The sequence below is a fragment of the Scyliorhinus torazame genome, chromosome 30 (genome assembly GCF_047496885.1).
Source record: "Scyliorhinus torazame isolate Kashiwa2021f chromosome 30, sScyTor2.1, whole genome shotgun sequence".
Classification (NCBI taxonomy): Eukaryota; Metazoa; Chordata; class Chondrichthyes; order Carcharhiniformes; family Scyliorhinidae; genus Scyliorhinus; species Scyliorhinus torazame.
Genome location: NC_092736.1, coordinates 10,550,212 through 10,566,336, shown reverse-complemented (window position 1 = coordinate 10,566,336; position 16,125 = coordinate 10,550,212).

The window sequence follows — 16,125 nt, the reverse complement described above, 5'->3', positions numbered from 1 at the left end:
CGGGGGCGGGATTCACGCCAGCCCCCGGCGATTCTCCGACCCGGCGGGGGGTCGGAGAATCTCGTCCCAAATCCAAACCCCGATAATTCTCTGCACGACCGCCTTGTTTAAATTCTACTTTCAACAACAACTTGCATTTATATTGGGCCTTTCCAATCTAATTCTCTTCCTGCATCTAGTGATGCGCTAAGGCAGACTTTTGTCTGTTTTCATAGCTAGTAATTCGCTAGTCTGTCACTTATAGCTTGAGGGGCGCCACTCCACATCAAGCGCGGCTGACCTGGAATCTACCCCGCTCTTACCGCCGCCCATTGGCGTGTTTGGAGGGATTTGCAGGTCGACACTCATGTTTGGCCGCATTATGAACGCACTTTCCTTGGCCGTCAAGTCCTGGGGTGGGACGCGGACCCGGAACATCTGGCTCAGAGGCGGAGACACCATCCACTGCCCCACAAGACATGGTAAAACAGAGTAAAACACTCCATGGCACTTCACAAGAGCTTTATCAGCCAAGTTTTGAGGCGCAATTAGAATAGTGGTGCAGTGATAATGTCCACTGGACTAGTGATCCATAGTTCCTGGGGACGTTAGTTCCAATCCCAGCAGCACCAAGGCAACAGGTGGAATTTAAATTCCATTAATTTAAAATCTGGAATTCATAGAATCATATCATAGAATCATAGAATTTACAGCGCATAAGGAGGCCATTCGGCCCATTGAGTCTGCACCGGCCCTTGGAAAGAGCACCCTACTTAAGCCCACACCCCCACCCTAACCCCATAACCCAGTAACCTCACCCAACCCTTTTGGACACCAAGGGCAATTTCTAATGGCCAATCCACATAACATGCACATCTTTGGACTCCATGTTGTGGCGATGCCGGCGTTGGACTGGGGTGAGTGCAGTAAGAAGTCTTACGACACCAGGTTAAAGTCCAACAGGTTTGTTTTGAATCACTAGCTTTCGGAGCATTGCTCCTTCCTCAGGTGAATTCGCCTGAGGAAGGAGCAGTGCTCCGAAAGCTAGTGATTCGAAACAAACCTGTCGGACTTTAACCAGGTGTTGTAAGACTTCTTACCATCTTTGGACTGTGGGTGGAAACCGGAGCACCCGGAGGAAACCCACGCACACACGGGGAGAATGTGCAGACTCCGCACAGACAGTGACCCAAACCATGAATTGAAGGTTACTCTGAGAAATAGTGACCTTGACGACCTCCATCCATCCATTGACGTAAAAATTCACCTGATTCACTGATGACCCATCGGGAAGGAAATCTGTTGTCCTTACCTGGTCTGGTCTACATGTAACTCCAGACCCGCAGGAGGTGACTCACAACTGCCCTCGGAAATGGCATAACAAGCCACTTAGTTCAGGGGTAAATTAAGGGGAGGTTTTGTGGCGCAGATGGTAGATTCCCTGCCTCTGAAGCTCCGGGTTTGAGTCCCACCCCAGGACTAGATACCCAAGGAAGGTCTGTTCATAACGCGGTCAAACAGGGCGAGCGTCAACCTACAAAATCCTTCCAAACACACCAATGTCCGGCGGTAAGAGCGGGAGAGACTCCTGGTCCCCCACACTTGATGTGGAGTGGCCCCCCTCGAGCTATAAGCCTCTGGTGACAGACTAGAGACCTGTTCCAAGACAAATGTCACTATGGGAACAGATGAAAGCCTGTCTTGTGCACCATTAGGTGTGGGATGTGAAGCAATAACAAAAGTTGGCCTTGCCAGTGACACCCACATCCATTAAAGAACCAAGAGAAATTAGGGTAGGTGACCATAAGCTGTGTCAAAGAGATGACCCGGTTCTCTTCATGCTGTTTGTAGTGGGAGACTGCTGTGTGGCTATTGGACACAGGAGCATCTTACAGGAGAAAGGAAAGAAGAGAGGTTTAGGATGAGAATCAGAGCTTAGTGGCTGGAAAACTGAAGACACAGCCACCAACAGTGGAGTGATTATACATGAGGATGCACAGGCAGCCAGAACTGGAGGGACACAGAGATCTCAGAGGGTTGTCGGACTGGAGGAGATTACAGAGATAGGGAGGGGTGAGTCCATGAAGAGGTTTGAAGCCCAGATTGAGAATTTTAAAGTTCTGGTGTTTCTGGACTGGGAGCCGAGTTAAATTGGTGAGCACAGCAGTCATGAGTGAACGGGACTTTTTCACTTCTCACCCAAGATTTTCCATATCCCACTTTTTCAAACATCTATCCAATTCTCTTTGCAAATTACTCATGGACATTGCTTTCACAAAGGTTTGTGGCAGATAATTCCATCAGCCCCTTTGCAATGATTTTTTATTCCTCACATTTCCCTCTACACCAATCTACACTCTTCACCTGAGTTGCTGCCCGTCTTGCTTTCGAAGCTACTGTCACCAACCTGTTGTGTACACGACCCACCATTACCCTTCGGTCCTTGCAATCCCCTCTCCACCTCGGTGGTGTTCTTTGTGGTTCAGATTCTAGGATGGTTGACGTAGTGTTTGATGTGTTGGGTGCTCGGGATCCGTGGAACACATACAGGTCACCAACACTTAAAATAGTGCAACACTATTTTATTAAGTCAGAAACTGTTGAACATACTTTCACTGTGGGTTAACACGATATTAGATTGAACTAAAGACCTATTATCCTAACCAGTCTATGCACTCAGCACATGGTGAAGGACTGTGCTGTAAGCTGTAAGCTCTGTCCTACTCGGAGGCTGCATCTCGAATGAGCGGGTACTCTGATGCCCCCTGACTTTATAGTGCATGTGCTCAATAAGTGATTGGCTGCGTTGTTGTGTGTGTTGATTGGTCCCGCTGTGTGTCCATCAGTGTGTGTGCATCTGCACCATGATATACTGGTGTATATTATGACAGTGTTCACAAAGACCACAACTAGCTTTTATGTCAAACAAAGCTAAAGATTTATTTACACTACTTAATTGATTTCGACTCTTACTTCTATATGATAAGCAATTGACAATAATCATACAATCTACACTCACCTATCACTAATCTCTACACTAATACAAGAACTATGATCTGCTCTCACTCACACTGGGCTGGATTCTCCGCACCCCAACGCCGAAATCGCGTCCGGCGCCGGGCGGAGAATCCATTTCCACGCATGGAATCGGGACCGGCGCCAGTTCCTCGATTCTCTGGCCCCCGAAAAGCAGTGTACCCAGGTGCGTATCACCCACCTGCGGCCATTGCCAGAGGCCCGCCCCGCTATAACCAGCCAAAGTCCCGACAGGGTGGATCTAATCTGGTCCTGCCGTTCGGGATATTTGCATGGTGGCTGCGGACTCAGTCCGTGGCCGCCATGGTGGGGGGCGGGCCGCTCGGAGGGCAGGGGGGCCTCATACAGGACCGGGATTTTTTGTAGGCAGACGGTCCGGGTCGGGCGCACGGCCGATCGGGGGCACTATGTTCAGGGTCCAGCTCCGTGGTCTGAGTCTGCCATGGAGCACGGCGCAGCCGCTGGAGGTCGCCAGCGTGCACATGCGCGGCCTCTGACCCGGAAGTGCGGGGCCCGTATCTGCAGCTGGAGCTGTGGGTTTCACGACGGGTCCCTGCTCGCCCCCTGCAGGGCTGTGAATATGTGGCCTTTTGACTCCAGTTTTCTGGCGGCGAAGGCCACAGTTTTCACGATGGCGTGGGGACATATTCCCTGAAACGGAAAATCCTGCCCCACTATCTTTCCTACAGTCTGTCTTCTAGCCTTCTCCTCAACTCTCTCCCAGAAGGCTTAGCATCGATGCTTTATATAGTTCTGCATCTATCTCCCTCTGGTGGTTGATTCGGATATAACATTTACTCCTTACAGTTCTGTACATTTCTATTAATGTCACAACCTCCAAGCTTCCTTCCCTCTCCAAGGTCTGGAAAGGTGGTATTGCCTTCGAAGCCCCTGTCCACCCCTCCCAAAAGAATCCCGGCTTCCACCTCCCTAATATCACCGGTTTCCATCCTTGTCTTAAAGCATCTCCTGCTGAACCTGAAACACCCATACTTTGTTACCTCTAAACGACCATTCCAATTCTCTCCTGGCTGACCTTCCATCCCCCTGCTGTAGCCTTCAGCTCGTGTAGTTCTGGTGCCCGTATCCTACCTGGCACCAGTGCCCACCCATTTTTAGTCAACCCCCGTTAATAACTCCAGCTTTGGGTTCAGTTCCATCCAATAAGGACACTATATGAATGTAGGTGTCTGATGTAGATTTTGTTGCTGACTTGGTTCAACTTCATTTAACACTCTGGTTTCACCAATGATACAAGATGCATTGTGACAACTTGCCAGCGCTCCTTCGACAGCACCTTCTGCAACTTGTGACCTCTACCAACTAGAAAGACACGGGGCAGCAGATACCTGGGAACCCCACCACCTGCAAGTTCCCCTCACACCAGCCTGACTTGGAAAGATATCGCCGATCCTTCACTGTCGCTGGGTCAAAATGCTGCATCTCCCTTCCTAACAGCACTGTAGGTGTACCGACACCACATGTAAGAAGTCTTACAACACCAGGTTAAAGTCCAACAGGTTTGTTTCAAATCACTAGCTTTCGGAGCACTGCTCCTTCCTCAGATGAATGTCCTCCGGAAGGAGCAGTGCTCCGAAAGCTAGTGATTTGAAACAAACCTGTTGGACTTTAACCTGATGTTGTAAGACTTATTACTGTGCTCACCCCAGTCCAATGCTGGCATCTCCACATCATCTACGCCACATAGACTGCAGAGATTCAAGAAGGCCACCTTCTCAAGGGCAAGGGGGGATGGACAATAACTGGTGCTTTGCCAGTGAAGTGCGCACCCCGAATTTTAAAAAATGGCCGTTGAATACCTAATGTTGTGCTATGAGATTTGTACACTTTTCCTTTCTACATTAAACATCTCTGAGTGTGCTCGAGGTTATTGTCCTCAGACTGACTCTCCTTTACCTTTTGGCACACCCAGACCTTTCTCACCAGGAGGCTGAAGATTGACTGGACATATCTTACCCCACCCTAAGAGCGGTTCAGTTCTCCGTGGTGCCCTGGAAGGTATCGCCGTTGCAATCTCTTCTTCCTTTTTGATTTCTGATGTCTAAAGTTTAATTGGTGCTGTATTGTTATGGGCCAGGGTTTAGAGAACCCCAAGTGTATCATGGAGTTCACCTGACCACAACTTTTACTAGATTGTGGTATGGGGAGCACACGGCCCACTCTACAGGTGTGGGACAGCAGAAATAGAATAGTATTTTTTAAAGCAAAACAATGTTTATTCTATGAACTCAAGTTAACCTTTTTAAAACATACAGTGAACATCTTAGCAACCATTAATTCAAATACAACCCCCAAAGAATACAACACTAAGTAATCCTTTAAGCTTTCCTTTTAACATCCAGAAGACTTTTTAAAAAAACTTTAAACAGAAGCACATTAAGTTTACATTCACTGCTGAGAACATTTATAATTCTGAATTCACCAAATGATCAAGAGATAGTCTTTTGATGGCAGAGAGAACAGCAATACCCCTGCTTGGTCTGGCTTCAGCTCCGACACTGAAAACGAAACTAAGACACACCCTGCAGCAAACAGCCCAGCTCCACCCCCTCTCTGACATCACTGCAGTAATAAACACCCATTTCTTAAAGGTACTCTCACATGACAATATAAGTTTTAGACTTTTTGACAAAAGATCTCAGAGAGATTGTAGTGTTGCTACGCAGCATCTGCTGTGCTCTGCCAGCTGCCTTTCGACATGTCGCTTGTGTTGTGTCACAAATTAGGTGTGAAAATGTTCAGCAATGTGGAGCCATCTGTAGTGCTAATTTACACAGAGGTACGACTCCAGTGAACAGGGTGACAACTAATAAGGAAATTAACCGAAGGCACCAATTAATAAGTGTTTCGTAAATTGAAGGAAACGAGAGCATTCTGAAAGCAGTGTCTTAACACGTGGGACAATTAAACTATAGTTAACCATAGAGCGGGAACTGTTTATAAATGAAATAATGTAGGCATAATCAGGGAAATATTATTATAAAATATGCTGTGTATAGAATCTCTTAGAAACAGCAAAAGGTTAAACTGGGAGGACAGGTTGCATAAACATTCAGATCTCACTGCCTTGTGACGTAAGTAAGCAGGTGACTGTTTCTTCCCATTTGTCTTGCCGTGTTTAGAAGGTTAAAGGGGAACCATTTTGAGGTGTTTAAAATGGTGAAGGGACTCATAGAGTCTACAGTGCAGAAGGATGCCATTCAGCCCATCATATCTTCACCGGCCTTCTGAAAGAGTACCCCACCTAGGCCCAATTATCTGCCCCATCCCCATAATCTCACCTACGGGCAATTTATCATGGCCAATCCACCTAACCTCCACATCTTTGGACCCGGGAGGAAACCGGAGCACCCGGAGGAAGCCCACGCACACACGGGGAGAACGTGATGCACAGACAGTCACCCGAGGCCAGAATCGAACCCAGGTCCCTGGCACTGTGAGGCAGCGGTTTTTTAAAAATTCATTTATGGGGCGTGGGCATCACTGGTTAGGCCAGCATTCATTGCCCATCCCTAGTTGCCCTTCAGAAGGTGGTGGTGGGGCAGCACGGTTAGCACTGCTGCCTCACGGCACCGAGGTCCCAGGTTCGATCCCGGCTCTGGGTCACTCTCCGTGTGGAGTTTGCACATTCTCCCCGTGTTTGCGTGGGTTTCGCCCCCACACCCCAAAGATGTGCAGGCTAGGAGGATTGGCCACGCTAAATTGCCCCTTAATTGGAAAAAATGAATTGGGTACTCTAAATTTATTTTTTTTAAAAAGAAGGTGGTGGTGAGCTGCCTTCTTGAACCGGTGCAGTCCCTGTGGTGTAGGTACACCCACTGTGTTGTTAGGGAGGGAGTCCCTGGATGTTGCCCCAGCGATATAGTTCCAAGGCAGGGTAGTGAGTGACTTGGAGGGGAACCTCCAGGTGGTGGGGTTCCCAGGTATCTGCTGCTCTTTTTTTTAGTAAGCATTTTATTGAGGTTTTTTTGGTATTGTGACAACAACAAAATAAACAATATACATGAAACCATAAACATAGTGCAAAAGTCATTTACCTCTCGTACAGGTCCCACCCTTATTGACCCCCCCCTACTCTAATACGCTAATCTAAACTACTCCCCCCCCCGCTGATGATTAATTTCCCGCACAGAAGTCGACGAACGGTTGCCACCTCCGGGTGAATCCTAACAGAGACCCTCTCAAGACAAACTTGATTTTCTCCATACAGAGAAAGCTAGCCATGTCCGACAGCCAGGTCTCCGACTTCGGGGGCTTTGAGAACCTCCAAGCTAATTGTATCTGTCTCCGGGCTACCAGGGAAGCAAAGGCCAGAAAGTCTGCCTCTTTCTCCTCCTGGATTCCCGGGTCTTCTGACACCCTGAAAATCGCCATCTCCGGACTCAGCGCCACCCTTGTTTTTAACACCGTGGATAGGACGTCCGCAAACCCCTGTCAAAATCCCCTTAGCTTTGGACATGTCCAGAACATGTGGACATGGTTCGTCGGTCCTCCCCCACATTTTGCGCACCTGTCCGCCACCCCAAAGAATCTGCTCATCCGGGCCACTGTCATGTGAGCCTGGTGAACAACCTTAAATTGTATCAGGCTGGGCCTGGCACATGTTGCGGACGTGTTGACTCTACTCAACGCGTCTGCCCATAGACCATCTTCTATCTCACCTCCCAGCTCCTCCTCCCACTTGTGCTTCAGCTCCTCGGTCTCCTATAACCCCTTATAAATGTCCGAGATGCTCCCTTCTCCTACCCACTATGAGCATATCCCCCATCTCTCAATCCCCGCTCTCCGCCATAACCGGAATCCCCCGTCCATACTCCCTGGGGCAAATCGGTGATTATCACAGATTGGGGCCCAGACTGATGCTCCCACTGCTCCCACATGCCGCCTCCACTGGCCCCAAACTCTCAGGGCTGCCACCACCTCTGGACTGGTGGAGTACCGTGCCGGCGGGAATGGCAGAGGCGCAGTTACCAATGCCCCCAAACTGGTGCCCTTACATGAAGCCACCTCCATACGCACCCATGCCTCCCCCTCCCCCACCACCCACTTCCTGATCATGGCGATATTAGCCGCCCAGTAATAGTTGCTAAATTTTGGCAGCGCCTGTCCGCCCTCTCCCCGACTCCGCTCAAGCATTACCTTCCTTAATCGCGGGGTCTTGCCCGCCCAGACGAAGCCCGTCATCACTCTGTTGACCCGCTTAAAAAAGGACCGCGGAATAAAGATGGGGAGACACTGAAATACAATAGGAATCTCGGGAGGACGGTTACCTTCACCGTTTGCACCCTCCCAGCCAGAGATGACGGAAGCGCGTCCCATCTCCAAAAATCGTCCTTCATTTGGTCCACCAGCCGGGCCAGATTCAATTTATGCAGCCGGTCCCATTCCCGCGCCACTTGGATGCCTAGGTACCTAAAGCTTCCCTTTACTAAGCTAAATGGCAGCTCTCCCAGTCGCCTCTCCTGTCCCCTCGCCTGGACCACAAACATCTCACTCTTTCCCATATTAAGCTTATACCCCGAAAATCGGCCAAATTCCCTTAGAGTCCTCATGACTTCTTCCATCCCTCTATTGGGTCCGAAACGTACAGAAGCAGGTCATCCGCATAGAGCGAAACTCTGTGCTCCACCCCCCCCACCCCCCTCCACCCCCACCCCCACACCCCCGGACCAGTCCTCTCCAGCCCCTCGAGGCTCTCAGAGCAATTGCCAATGGCTCGATAGCCAGCGCAAACAACAGTGGGGAGAGGGGGCATCCCTGTCTCGTCCCCCGGTGCAGTCTAAAATAGTCCGATGTTGTCCTATTCGTCCGCACACTTGCCACAGGAGCCTGATACAGCAACCTGACCCAGTCAATAAACCCCCGCCCGAATCTGAACCGTCCCAGTATCTCCCACAGATAGTCCCATTCTACCCGATCAAAAGCTTTTTCTGCAATTGCGATCACTACCTCCACCTCCCTACCTTCCGGGGGCATCATGATCACATTTAACAGCCTTCTTACATTGGCCACCAACTGCCTGCCCTGAACAAAGCCCGTCTGGTCCTTCCCAATAACACCCGGAACACAATCCTCGATTCTGGAGGACAAGATTTTGGCCAGCAACTTGGCATCTACATTCAACAGGGAGATCGGCCTGTAGGACCCACACAGCTCCGGGTTCTTGTCCCGCTTAAGAATCAGCGAAATAGTTGCCTGTGACATCGTCGGGGGCAACACCTCTCTTTCCCTTGCCTCATTGAACATCCTCAACAACACTGGCCCCAATATCCCCAAGAACTTTTTATAAAACTCCACTGGGTACCCGTCCGAAACCGGGGCCTTACCTGCCTGCATGGCCTTCAAGGCCTCCACTATCTCCTCCAGCCCGATTGGGGCACCCAGCCCTTCTACCCACTCCCTGTCCACCTTTGTGAAATTCAGCCCCTCCAAGAAGTGCCTCAACCCCTCTGGCCCCGTACGGGGTTCTGACCTGTCCAGCCTGCTGTAGAAATCCCTAAACGCCTTATTCACCCCTGCTGAATCACCAACCAGGTTCCCAGCTCCATCCTTTACTTTCCCTATCTCCCTGGCTGCCTCCCTCTTCCTAAGCTGCTGTACAAGCATTCTGCTGGCCTCCTCTCCATGTTCATAGATCGCCCTCCTCGCCTTTCTCAGCTGCTACACTGCCCTCCCTGTGGTCAGCAAACTAAACTCCGCCTGTAACCTCCGCCGTTCCCTTAAAAGCCCTGCCTCTGGGGTTTCCGCATACCTCCTATCAATCTGTAGTATCTCCTCAACCAGTCGGTCCATCTCCGCCCTGTCCACCTTCTCCCTGTGGGCCCGGATCGAGATCAGCTCCCCCCTGCCCACCGCCTTCAGTGCTTCCCAGACCACCACTGCTGAAATTTTCCCCGTGTCGTTGACCTGCAGGTAGTTCTGAATACATTTCCTCAGCCGCTCGCACACCCCTTCGTCAGCTAAAAGTCCCACATCCAACCTCCAGTGCGGCCGCTGGTTACTGTTTTTACTAACCTGCAGGTCGACCCAGTGTGGAGCATGGCCTGAGATTGTGATCGCCGAGTACCCCGTGTCCACCACCCCAGCCAACAAGGCCCTGCTCAAAATGAAGAAATCAATCCGGGAGTACACTTTATGCATGTGTGAGTAGAAGGAGAACTCCTTCACCCTCAGCTGCCCAAATCTCCATGGATCCACCCCCCCATTAGCTCCATGAACCCTCTTAGTTCCTTTGCCATTGCTGGCACCCTGCCCGTTTTCGAGCTTGACCGGTCCAGGCCAGGGTCCATAACTGTGTTGAAGTCCCCTCCCATGACCAACCTGTGCGAGTCCATGTTCGGTATCTTCCCCAGCATCCTCTTTATAAACTCCACATCATCCCAATTTGGCGCATATACATTTACTAATACCACCTGCACCCCCTCTAGCTTCCCACTGACCATAATGTACCGACCTCCCACATCCAAAACTATTCTACCGGCCTCAAACACCACCCGCTTATTGATCAGGATCGCGACCCCTCTAGTCTTTGAATCTAGTCCAGAGTGAAAGACCTGCCTGACCCAGCATTTCCTCAGTCTAACCTGGTCCATAACTCTAAGGTGCATCTCCTGCAACCTTACCATGTCCGCCTTCAATCCCCTAAGATGCGCGAATACACGTGCCCTTTTGACCGGCCCATTTAACCCTCGAACATTCCAGGTGATCAGCCTAGATGGGGGGCTCATTGCAACCCCCCCCCCCTGGCCGATCAGCCATCCCCTTTTTTAGGCCCGCCTCCAGCCCGTGCTCCGCACCTCCACCGGTCCATCCCCAGGCAGCCCCTGTCCCCAACTTCCTCTCTGTCCCTCAGCCCAAGTCCCTCCCTCATCAGCAGAACATTCACCCCCCTCCCCCCCTAGTAACAACACCCTGTAACCCAACCCCTTTACTAAACCAAACATATGGTATCTGCTGCTCTTGTCCTTCTATGTGGTAGTGGTCATTGGTTTAGAAGGTGTTTTCTAAGGAACTTTAGATGGCACACACGGCTGCCACTGTTCATTGGTGGTGGAGGGTCTGAATATTTGTGGAAGGGGGAGCAATCAAGCGTGGCTGCTTTGTCCTGGATGGTGTCGAGCTTCTTTTTTTAAAAAAAATAATTTTTATTAAGGTTTTCACAGAATATCAATAACAAAATGAAAAAGGAACCCAACAGGGTTAAATACAAAACACAGTCAAAAAACAACCCTCCATATCCCCCTACCCCCTGTACGAAAATAATAAATTAACACCCCAACTTAACACAGCGCCAACATAGCAAATATATATACCCCCTCAAATCCCCCAGTGTAAATAAACATAAATAAACTCAAAACGTTGAAAAAATTCCGTTGGGGGCCCTGAAAAGAGCCCAAAAGTCCATTTTTCGCGGGAGCTGCCGAACGTGCGACTTAGCTCCGCATAGCCGCAACCGGAAGTCTCGGTGTCGAGCTTCTTGAGTGTTGTTGGAGCTGCACTCATCCAGGCAAGTGGAGAGTATTCCATCACACTCCTGATTCCTTATAGATGGTGGACAGGCTTTTTTTTGCGGGGGGGGGGGGGGGGGGGGGGGGGTGTGTCAGGAGGTGAGTGATTTGCCATAGGATTCCTAGTCTATGACCTGCTTTAGTAGCCACAGTATTAATGTGGCTAGTCCAGTTCAATTTCTGATCAATGTTTTTGATTGTGGAGGGATTCAGCGATCTAATGCCATTGAATGTAACGGGAGTGCAATGGAGTGTTTTACCCCTGATTCCCATTGGCTCCAGTTTAGCTCGGGCTTCTTGATGCCACACTCGGTCAAATGCTGCCTTGATGTCCAGGGCAGTCACTCCCACCTCACCTCTGGCATTCAGCTCTTTTGTCCATGTTTGACCAAGGCTGCAATGAGGTCAGGAGCTGAGTGGCCCTGACGGAACCCAAACTGAGCATCCGTGAGCAGGTTATTGTTGAATAAGTGCCACTTGATAAGGACTGTTGATGACTCCTTCCATCACTTTGCTGATGATGGAGAGTAGACTGATAGGGCGGTAATTGGCTGGGTTGGATTTGTCCTGTTTCTTGTATACAGGACACACCTGTGCAATTTTCCACATTGCTGGGAAGATGCCAGTGTTGTAGCTGTACTGGAACAGCTTGGCTAGGGGCGCGGCCAGTTCTGGCGCACAAGTCTTCAGTACTATTGCCGGGATATTGTCAGGGACAATAGTCTTTCATAGAATTTTAAATGCAGAAGGAGGAAATTCGGCCCATCGAGTCTGTACCGGCTCTTGGAAAGAGCATCCTACCTAAGCCCACACCGCCACCCTTATCCCCATAACCCAGTAACTCCACCCAACACGAAGGGCAATTTGGGACACTAAGGGCAATTTAGCATGGCCAATCCACCTAACCTGCACATCTTTGGACTGTGGGAGGAAACCGGAGCACCCGGAGGAAACCCACGCAGACACGGGGAGAACGTGCAGACTCCGCACAGACAGTGACCCAAGCCGGGAATTGAACCTGGGACCCTGGAGCTGTGAAGCAATTGTGCTAACCACTATGCTATCGTGCTGCCCAACCTACATGTGACACTAACTATTCTGCCACCGTGCCACCCAACTTAGAAGTTATTTCCTGTCGGGGACAAGGTGGCGTAATCTTAAAAAACAGAAACAGGCCATTTAAGTGAAATCAGAAAACACTTTTTCATACAAAGTGGAGTGTAAATCAGGAACTCACTCCTCCGAATGGCTACAGATGCTGGGCCAATTGAAATGTTCAAGCCACTAGCACCCTGGTGCATTCACCATGGCGACATCTTGACCAATCAGAGCTGACTTGCCAACCAATCAGCACCTCTTTTATCATGCAGTATAAGTTGTTGCTCCCTTTGAAATTTGGTATTCTGGCACCTGTTCTGATGCATGTAAGATGAAAAACTTCGACAGCATGTTTCCTTTTACTGCACCACTCAAGACAAGACTGAGGTCAATAGATTTTTCTTAGGCAAGGGTATCAGGGAATATGGAGAAAAGGCAGATAAATGGAAATTCAGGTGCAGATCAGCCATGATCGAATTGATGGTGAAACATGCTTGGAGCGGCTGAATAACCTCATTCATTTACTTGTTTTGAATAAAGCTGCTGTTTCTCTCTACTCCTTTCTTAGAAATGTCATCACCTTGCGCCTGCTTTACAGGCTTAAAATAGGCTTCTAAGGATCCAAATATTAGGTGTAAGCCTGCGTTCGAGCCCCACTAGCCATTTGTTATATTGGGTGAAGCGTCTCCTTAAGCATCCAAGCACATTCCGAAGTACTAAAATTCTCATTTGATAGGCCCGTTATTAAGTGTTTCACAACCAAAGGGGCAGGACGATAGCACAGTGGTTAGCACAGTTGCTCCACAGCTCCAGGGTCCCAGGTTCGATTCCCGGCTTGGGTCACTATCTGTGCGGAGTCTGCACGTTCTCCCCGTGTCTGAGTGGATTTCCTCTGGGTGCTCCGGTTTCCTCCCACAGTCCAAAGATGTGCAGGTTAGGTGGATTGGCCATGATAAAATTGCCCTTCGTGTCCAAAAACGTTAGGTGGGGTTACTGGGGGTTACAGGGATAGGGTAGAGGTGTGGGCTTAAGTAGGGTGCTCTTTCCAAGGACTAGTGCAAACTTGATGGGCCAAATGTCCTTCTTCTGCACTGTAAATTCTATGATTCTATGATTCTAAGCTGCTGGATGGATTTAAGACACAAATCAACCTTATTCTAACTGAAAATGAAAATGAAATGAAAATTGCTTATTGTCACAAGTAGGCTTCAAATGAAGTTACTGTGAAAAGCCCCTAGTCGCCACATTCTGGAGCCTGTTCGGGGAGGCTGGTACGGGAATTGAACCGTGCTGCTGGCCTGCCTTGGTCTGCTTTCGAAGCCAGCGATTTAGCCCTGTGCTAAACCAGCCCCAACTGAATGTTGGAACAGTCTCAATAGTTTATTGTAGGACCCCTTTTGTCAAAGTGACCCACGCAGAGCTTGTCTTGATTAACCCGCATCATGGCGCTAAGAATGTGTTGGGTGAGGTAGGAATAAGAAGGGAAGGAGGCAATGGTTTATGAAGAAATCTCTGTATTGCTGTTTGCCAGGAGCATTGAGATATATTAATGCAAGGGGGAATGAGTGTGCAGAACAGTGCTCAGTGACATCCGAATTCCCCATCACCAGCCTGCTGAAAAGAAAAGGATTAAAATTGTGTTCAGTAGATGTTAAGATCCTCTGGGATTTTCTTTAAACTTAGTTTCCCACTGGCAGTAGTAATTTTATTTGATTTCATTCATGGGATGTAGACATCGGTGACAGGGCCAGCATTTGTTGCCCATCCCTAACTACCCTTGAACGGAGTGTCTTTCAGACGACAGTTAAGAGCCAACCACATTGCTGTGGATCTGGAGTCACATGTGGGCCAGACCAGGTAAGGATGGCAGATTTCCTTCCCTAAATGACATCACTGCAGCCGGTAAGAATCCACCAGAGTTGGAGCTGACTCCCGGCCAGCACTCAGTTTCTTCACTGTAACAAATTTCCATGACTTCACTCTTTAACATCGCAACATGTGTTTGTTTATCCTTTAATATTGAAGAAGGCAGGTAGAAAATGGCAGACAGTGCTTTGATGATGACAAGACCTACTTTTGCTTGTACAGAGGTCCCATGGAATGAATAAACAGGAGATCACGGATTCACCACATTGGAGACCTTGATTCGTCAGGGGAAACATCCTCATCCGGTTTTTAGATACATTGGGGGCAATTCCATGGGTTTTGTAGTGGGAGGTGCCTTCCTGAGTGTGATTTCTTTCAGTACACTTTTCTATCTTGCTTTGATGTTTAGCTATAAACTGCACAAGCAAGATTACTTATCGGAAGCATCACCTATGTTAGACTACAAGTGATGGATCAGTCCCGCTGGGTTTGAATGAGCCTACCAGTCTCATAAAATGAGAAAGAAAGGGCTTTTAATTATATAAATGTCTATCACATTCTCATGGCATCGCAAGATGGTTTGCAATCAATAGATTATTTCTGAAGTGCTGCCAGAATTGCCATGTAGGCAAATGCATCATGGAATTGCTACAGTGCAGAAGGAGGCCATTCAGCCCATCGGGTCTGCACTAACCTTCCAAAATAGCACCCTACCTAGGTCCGATCCACGCCCCATCCTTGTAACCCCATGGGGCGGCATGGTGGTGCAGCGGTTAGCACTGCTGCCTCACGGCGCCGAGGACTGGGGTTTGATCCCGACCCTGGGTCACTGACCATGTTGAGTTTGCACATTCAAGGGCAGCGCGATGGTGCAGTGGATAGCACTGGGACTACGGCGCTGAGGACCCGGGTTCAAATCCCAGCCCTGGGTCACTGTCCATGTGGAGTTTGCACATCCTCCCCGTGTCTGCGTGGGTTTCACCCCCACCACTTAAAAGATGTGCAGGTTAGGTGGATTGGCCACGCTAAATTGCCCCTTAATTGGAAAAAAAAAGAATTGGGTACTCTAAATTTTTTTTTTTTTCAAAGTTTGCACATTCTCCCCATGTCTGCATGGGTCTCACTCCCACAACCCAAAAAGATGTGCAGGGTAGGTGGATTGAATATGCTCAATTGCCCCTTAATTGGAAAAAAAAGAATTGGGTACTCTAAATTTAAAAAAAAAATCCCTGTAGCCCCGTAACCCCACCTAACCATTGGACATTAAGGGGCAATTTTAGCATGGCCAATCCATCTAACCCGCCCATCTTTGGACTGTGGAAGAAAACCGGAGCGCCCGGAGAAAACTCATGCAGGCACGGGGAGAACGTGCAAACTCCACACAGTTACCTGAGGTCGAAATTGAACCCGGATCCCAAACCAATGAGCCACCCTCAGTCAGTCTCTGCCCAGTAACTGAACACACAGCCACCTCATCTGCTTTTTTTTGGCTGTGTTGACTGAGGGATGGAGGCTGGTCAGGACACTGGAAGAAGTCCTTTCCCTCCTCGCAATGGCGTCTTGGAATCCTTCGCAACCACCATCAAAAAAATGTCAGTGGGAGGGAAGAGGGAGGGAA